Source organism: Suricata suricatta, chromosome 13, assembly GCF_006229205.1.
Source record: "Suricata suricatta isolate VVHF042 chromosome 13, meerkat_22Aug2017_6uvM2_HiC, whole genome shotgun sequence".
Lineage (NCBI taxonomy): Eukaryota > Metazoa > Chordata > Mammalia > Carnivora > Herpestidae > Suricata > Suricata suricatta.
In genome coordinates, this window is record NC_043712.1 from 40,019,069 (window position 1) to 40,025,534 (window position 6,466).

Here is a 6,466-nt window from a genome sequence, read left to right on the forward strand (position 1 = left end):
GTTCAGGTCCATTGTTTCCTTAGTGATTTTCTGTCTGGTTGATCTATCCATTGCTGTCAGTGGCGTATTAAAGTCCCCTGCAATTAGCACATTTTTGTCAATAAGATTGTTTCTTTCTGTAATTAGTTGCTTTATGTATTTGGGTGCTTCCAATTTAGGCGCATAGATATTTATAATTGTTAGCTCTTCCTGATGGAGAGATCCTGTAATTATTATATAATGTCCTTCTTCATCTCTTGTTACTTTAAAGTCCAGTTTGTCTGATATTAGTATGGCTACTCCAGCTTTCTTTTGGCTTCCAGTTGCCTGATAGATATTTCTCCATCCCTTTACTTTCAACCTGTAGGTGTCTTCTGGTCGAAAATGCGTCTCCTGTAGACAGCAAATAGATGGGTTTTGTTTTTTGATCCATTCTGCTACCCTGTGTCGTGTGGTTGGAGTATTCAGTCCATTTACATTCCATGTTATTATCGAAAATGTGGGTTTAGAGTCATTGTGTTCTCCCTAGTGTTCATGTTTATAGTGGTGTCTCTGGCACCTTGTATTCTTTGGAATCTTTCCCTCATAGAGTCCCTCTTAGGATTTCCTGTAGGGCTGGTTTGGTGGTCATGAATTCTCTCAATTTTTGTTTATTTGGGAAAACCTTTATCTCTCCTTCTATTTTGAAAGACAGGCTTGCTGGGTAGAGGATTCTTGGCTGTAAATTTTTTCTGCTATCACATTGAAGATTTCCTGCCATTCCTTCCTGGCCTGCCAAGTTTCATTCGATAGGTCTGTAACCACTATGATAGGTTTCCCTTTGTACGTGAGGGCCCTTTTCTCCCTAGCTGCTTTCAGAATTCTCGCTTTATCTTTATCTTTTGCCAGTTTCACTATGATATGTCGTGCTGAAGGCCGATTCAAATTACGTCTTAAGGGGGTTCTTTGTGCCTCTTGTATTTGAATGTCTATTTCTTTTCCCAGATTTGGGAAATTCTCAGTTATAATTTGGTCAAGTATCCTTTCAGGCCCTGTCTCTCTGTCTTCCTCTTCAGGAATTCCTATGAGCCGATGTTGTTCCGTTTGATTGTATCACTCAGATCTCGAATTTTCCTTTCCTGCTCCTGGATTAATTTCTCTTTTTTCAGCTTCCTCTTTTGCTAGAACTATATCTTCTAATTCACCTATTCTTCTCTCTGCCTTATCAGTCCTTGAGGTGTCCGCCTCCAGTTTGTTATTCACCTCACCTATAGCCTTTTTTAACTCATCAGTTCATTCTTTGATGCTTTTCTCGACCCCAGCGATTAATCTTATGACCAGCTTTTTAAATTCTTGATCTGATATGTTGTCTAGATCTGCCTTGAGCAGTTCTGTGGCTGTGACTTCCCCCTGGAAGTTCTTCAGGGGAGAGTTTCTTCGTTTTGTCATTTTTGCTAGTTTTCTGTCTCTTGTCACCTTTAGAAAGCTCGTTGGGCTCTGTGCTCCTATTAGTATTTCTCTGTTAAAGGAGGCTTATTTACTGTCCAGGGTCTGCTGTTTCAGGAGATATTCTCTTAATGATGTCTCTAAGTTTCTCTTGTTGTGCCTGTGAGAATTTTATTTCCCTACTCTGCAATTTGTGGGACTCGCCTTCTTGCACACGTTGGCTTGTTTCTTGGTGTAGTCCTTGGATGGCTGTCTTTTCATCTTTTGTTTTGTGCCTTTTACCAGAAATTCTGAAAATAGTTTTTAAATACTAGAATGTGATTATAGTATATTAGGGTTTTACTCAAGATTTTATACAGTGATAGAGAAGAACTATTCAACAAAACATTTGGAAAGTGTACAGAATAAAGTGGGTAAAATTGCTTCATGCTTTAACTTTGACTCTACCAAATTTAATCAATTCTACCCTAGTTCATTTAATATGAGGTATATAAACTTTAATCTTCAAAGATAAAGAAATTATATTGATGGATTGAGGTAAAATATAATGATACAGTATATACCCTTAGACACATAAAAAATTTACAACCAGTAAAATGTAGTGATACCAGAGCCAAAATAATAAAATACTTCACTATGGAGGAATTGGTGAGTCTTTGAATTCTGCTGAGAAGTAGATTAAGAAGACAACTGTTAGACTTATTATTTTACATGCTAACCACTTTTTGCAAGGAATGCTACTTTTAGATATTATTCTAACCTATTTAGAAATGCTAAGTGTTGTAAAGTAGACCAGCAAAGTCATACTCAATGGCCAATTATTATCAGTAAAGTCATCCTCCTATACCAAATATGGCTTAAAACCTTAGAAAACAAGTTTTTCTAAAAGAGTCAAGCAACTATTCCTATTATAAACATTCATAGATTAGAAATCAACAGCTCGAACAATGTTCTTAAAAATTTGACTTTATAGGAAGAAAGTGCTTTGTCTTCTTTGGTAAACAAACTTAGGCAGAACCTGGACTTTATTGTGACAAGTTATATAATGTGTGAAGCTTTAACTAAAAATGTTGGGAACAGGTATGTGAATATTCATTCCTTTCCTTCCTTATCTTTCTAAACAAGGGTGAATAGCTAGCGCAGAATTCAGTATTATTATTGTACTTAGTCATCAACTTATCTAGATTCTCTTTAGGTGTTTTCATTAACTGTAGGTTGAAACCTATAGCTTCTGGTTACAGCCATGATTTTAATTAAGCCAAAATCAAATCTATTCAGGTCACACAATTTTATTTCATAAATTGTCTTTTTTCACCCAGCATTATTAAACTGATCAGTGGCAGTCAGAGAGAAGGAAGATAGCTGTTTTTCACCATAACTGAAGTGTTTCCAGGTCAGTGTAATCATAGGGAGTAAGGGGAGACCATAAAGACTAAGGGAGTTTGTAAAGGTGCTCTTATAATGAAGACCCACAGGATATTAACTGTGTAATTAAAACATGAGCAGATGATAGTGAGTGACAACCCATAGGTTAATAACAGAAAATTTTAAGAACTTTTTTTTAGGAGTATTACAGTAAGTAAGATTGGGGAGTTCAAAGTCTAGGGTCTGGTCACATGGTGTTCTGAACACATAGGGCTTTTTGATACATAAGATGTCTTGGCAAAATGGATATTTGGGCCACTTTAGGGAAGTAACTATATGATGGGGCTTTGTCCAAATGTCCCATATGATCATTACTCTTGTCATTACCCTGCATAATTTGTCTAGGTAAACTTCATGTGACCTCCCTTACAAAAAATAGCATCAAAAGCAAACTTGTTATCTGATAATTTGGCCAAGGTTCACACTGCCAATACCAAATCCATTCATATAGAATCTAATATGGAAACATTACTTGAAAAGGGTTTTATGGAAGTAATTCTTATTCATCAGATAAAGGGAATAGAGCCCTTCATCTTTCTTTTATGGGACTAGTTTTTTGATTCAAAAGATAACTTGAATAGTAATTCAAATTCCAGAGTATCTTCACAAAGAATCTCATCCTTAAGTCAACTCAAGAATGGGAATTTTTCCCAAATAATATACAGTAGCCAGATTAGAGATAAGTTACAGATTAATAACTTCTGTGGCAGATATTTTACAAAGATGGCTATAATACTCTCTTTTAACCTATAAACCCTGCTGTATTATGATCTTCCTATTCCCCTATCAAAAACTGAAACCAAATCCATTCTTGGAATTAGGGTCGACTCTAGTAACTTACTTAAAATCAATAGAGTGAGACTGAAGTGACAGGCTGACTTCTGAGGCGAAGCCAACAGGAGGTGGACTTCTGCCTCAGTCTCTTAAAGACACTTGCTCTCTATATGGTCTTTCCCTGCATGTCTTCTCAAAATTCAGATGCCATGCACTGAGAAGCTCAGAACATATGATGAAATCATTTGTAATTGATTTCAATCTATAATCTTCAGATGAGACTAGGTTTTATTCATTCCCACTTTGGCACCAAGATGCATGAAGAAGCCTTCAGAAATTCTAGTCCACAACCACTTAAGTCATCCCTGCATGTTTGACTCTTCCCAACTGAGTCCCCAGGCTCATGGGTAGTTTGTTGCACAGCAAGGAATAATTAAAGTAGAATTTGGTATATAAAAATATGGCATCAGTGTAACAAAGGTGAAAAGATTTAACATTGGTTTGGGGACTTGGTCACATGGATTAGCCTGGTAGGACTTTAAGCAAAGGCTTAAGGGAAAGTGCAAAAATCTGTATATTACTCAGCTAGTAGAGAGAGGACTCCTGTTATATAGTGGCAGAAAAATTAACAATACTATCACCTGTGGGAATATGGAAAATGGAAAATCTATGTAATAAACTAATGGAATTTGCTAAGGATAATTCAATGTTTAATTCTAATTTTAATTGTATGTATGTATGTAATTTTGAGAGACAGCACAAGCAGGGAAGGAACAGAGAGAGAGAGGGAAGAAGAAGAAGAAGATAGAGAATCACAAGCAGGCTCAGAGCTGCCAGCACAGAGCCTAATGCGGGGCTCACAACCACATATCATGAGATCATGATTGAGCTGAAGCCAAAAGTCATGCTTAACCAGCTGAGCATCCCAGATGCCCCTCTATGTCAAAATGTTTAAGTGCCACACGCTTTATTTTAATTCTGTCTGATAAAACACAAATGGAAATCAGCTAAAAAGAAATTATTCCGTTTTCAAGCAAACTTTCGAAAACATTTATAAAAGAGAAAAGACTTGCTGTAGTTGCGGGGTGGGGGGAAGCAAAACAAAACAAAACTATTTTTTATTTCCAGCCTCTTCAGAATACAAAAGAATTTCAAAATAGTTAAGAGACTCAGGGCTAATAATTAGATCTGCAAGGCTGTCAGGAAAATGTGGCCTCAGAGTAAAGATAAAGTCAAGGGTGTGCTAGAAAATCTCTTTGTTAAACTCTCCAAAAAATTTGTAAGTGATGCCTCAGACTTTTTAGGACAGACAGAAGTTTCCTGAGTTTCCTGAGTGTGCCCCTCTGAGGTACTCTCTGTTAAAAAGTAGACTTCTGTTAAACCTTACAGATGATGTCTCACAGCTGCCTTCTACGAAGCCCAAAGTTGAAAGAGTTTACCACAGAGATTAGTGCATGTGGCTTTCCTTTAATGGGGTGGATTATAAACTGGCACATAAGAGGCATGGAGGTGTTTTAAAGAATTTTTTCATTTGGACTACAAGGGACAGAAGCAATGCAAAATAAAGAGGCCTCTGGCACTAAAAACATATATCCAGCTAGATTGTAGAATTTCTGTGGAGCAGTTGACCCCCTTTCCTGTGACAATGCCTGTTGTGATGATTGTGTTTGGTCCAATGTCACTTCTTGAGTCTATAGGAGAAGGATAACTGATCTCTTTAGTTTACCAGCTCTGGATCACAGATAAGCCACTTGAGAAAAACTCAGCTGGAAGACGTCTGCTTAGATGATGAGATCCTGGATTTTCACTTACTGTATTGGGTGAGAATTTTTGGATCTTCCAGAGTGGATGATTATATTTTGCATGTGGAGGGTTATGAATTATGGCCAGAGGGCATACTGGAACAGACTAAATTTTCCAGATCTGACCCTAACAGTAAGGACTATCCTACATGATCCTCTCCCATACGATCTTGCCCTTCCTCTATCAAGAGCAATACAATGACCCTTCACTTCAATCTGAGCATACGTAGATATTTGTAATTAATGGGAAGGAGTCAAAGTGAAGCTGCACGTCCTTGGGGGCTAGGTGAGAAGAGGCTGTCCAGCTTCTGCCTTGATTTTTCAGCACGTGCTCTCTCATTCTGCATCCTTCCTTTAAGAACTGAGCTGCAAGACTCTAAGAAATCCAAGCCATATGGAGAGACCACATACAGGTGCCCCAGACTCTAGCCTCAGCTGGGGTCTTTGAGCCATCCCAGCCCAGTCACAGATATGTTCCTAAAGAAGCCTCCAACTTGCTTCAGGCCCAATCATTTATGTCATCCCACTGTGTAATTCCGTATTTGAAGCTCCAGGCATTGTGGAGCACAGATAACCCTCTCCTACTACACCCTCTGTGAATTTCTCATTCACAGAATCATACACTTAATAAAATGATTGATGTGTAATGCCCTAAAGTTTGTAACAGCAATTGATAACTAAAGCATCCACAAGTGACATTTGAGGTTCAAGTTTCTTCCCAATGTTTTAATAACTTCTATTTGGTGTTATGCTCATTCATTTGAGGATTTTTCCAGGGGAGAAATATCTTGAAACTAAGCACTGACAAAGTAAAGCCTAAAGTATGACAGAAAATAACCACATAGGAAGTCCAAAAGGAACAACTGGAATTGACAAAATAGAGTTGAACCACAGGAACATATAGATGAAGGACTTATCGGGGCAGTGCAAGCTGTCTTCAAATATGTGGAGAGCTGTCAAGTGGAAGATGGATTAGACTCGTACTGTAGACTCTGCTTCAGGAAGCAGAACTAATACCTCACATCGGTAGGTTCAGGGAAGCAGATACTATACCTAATAAG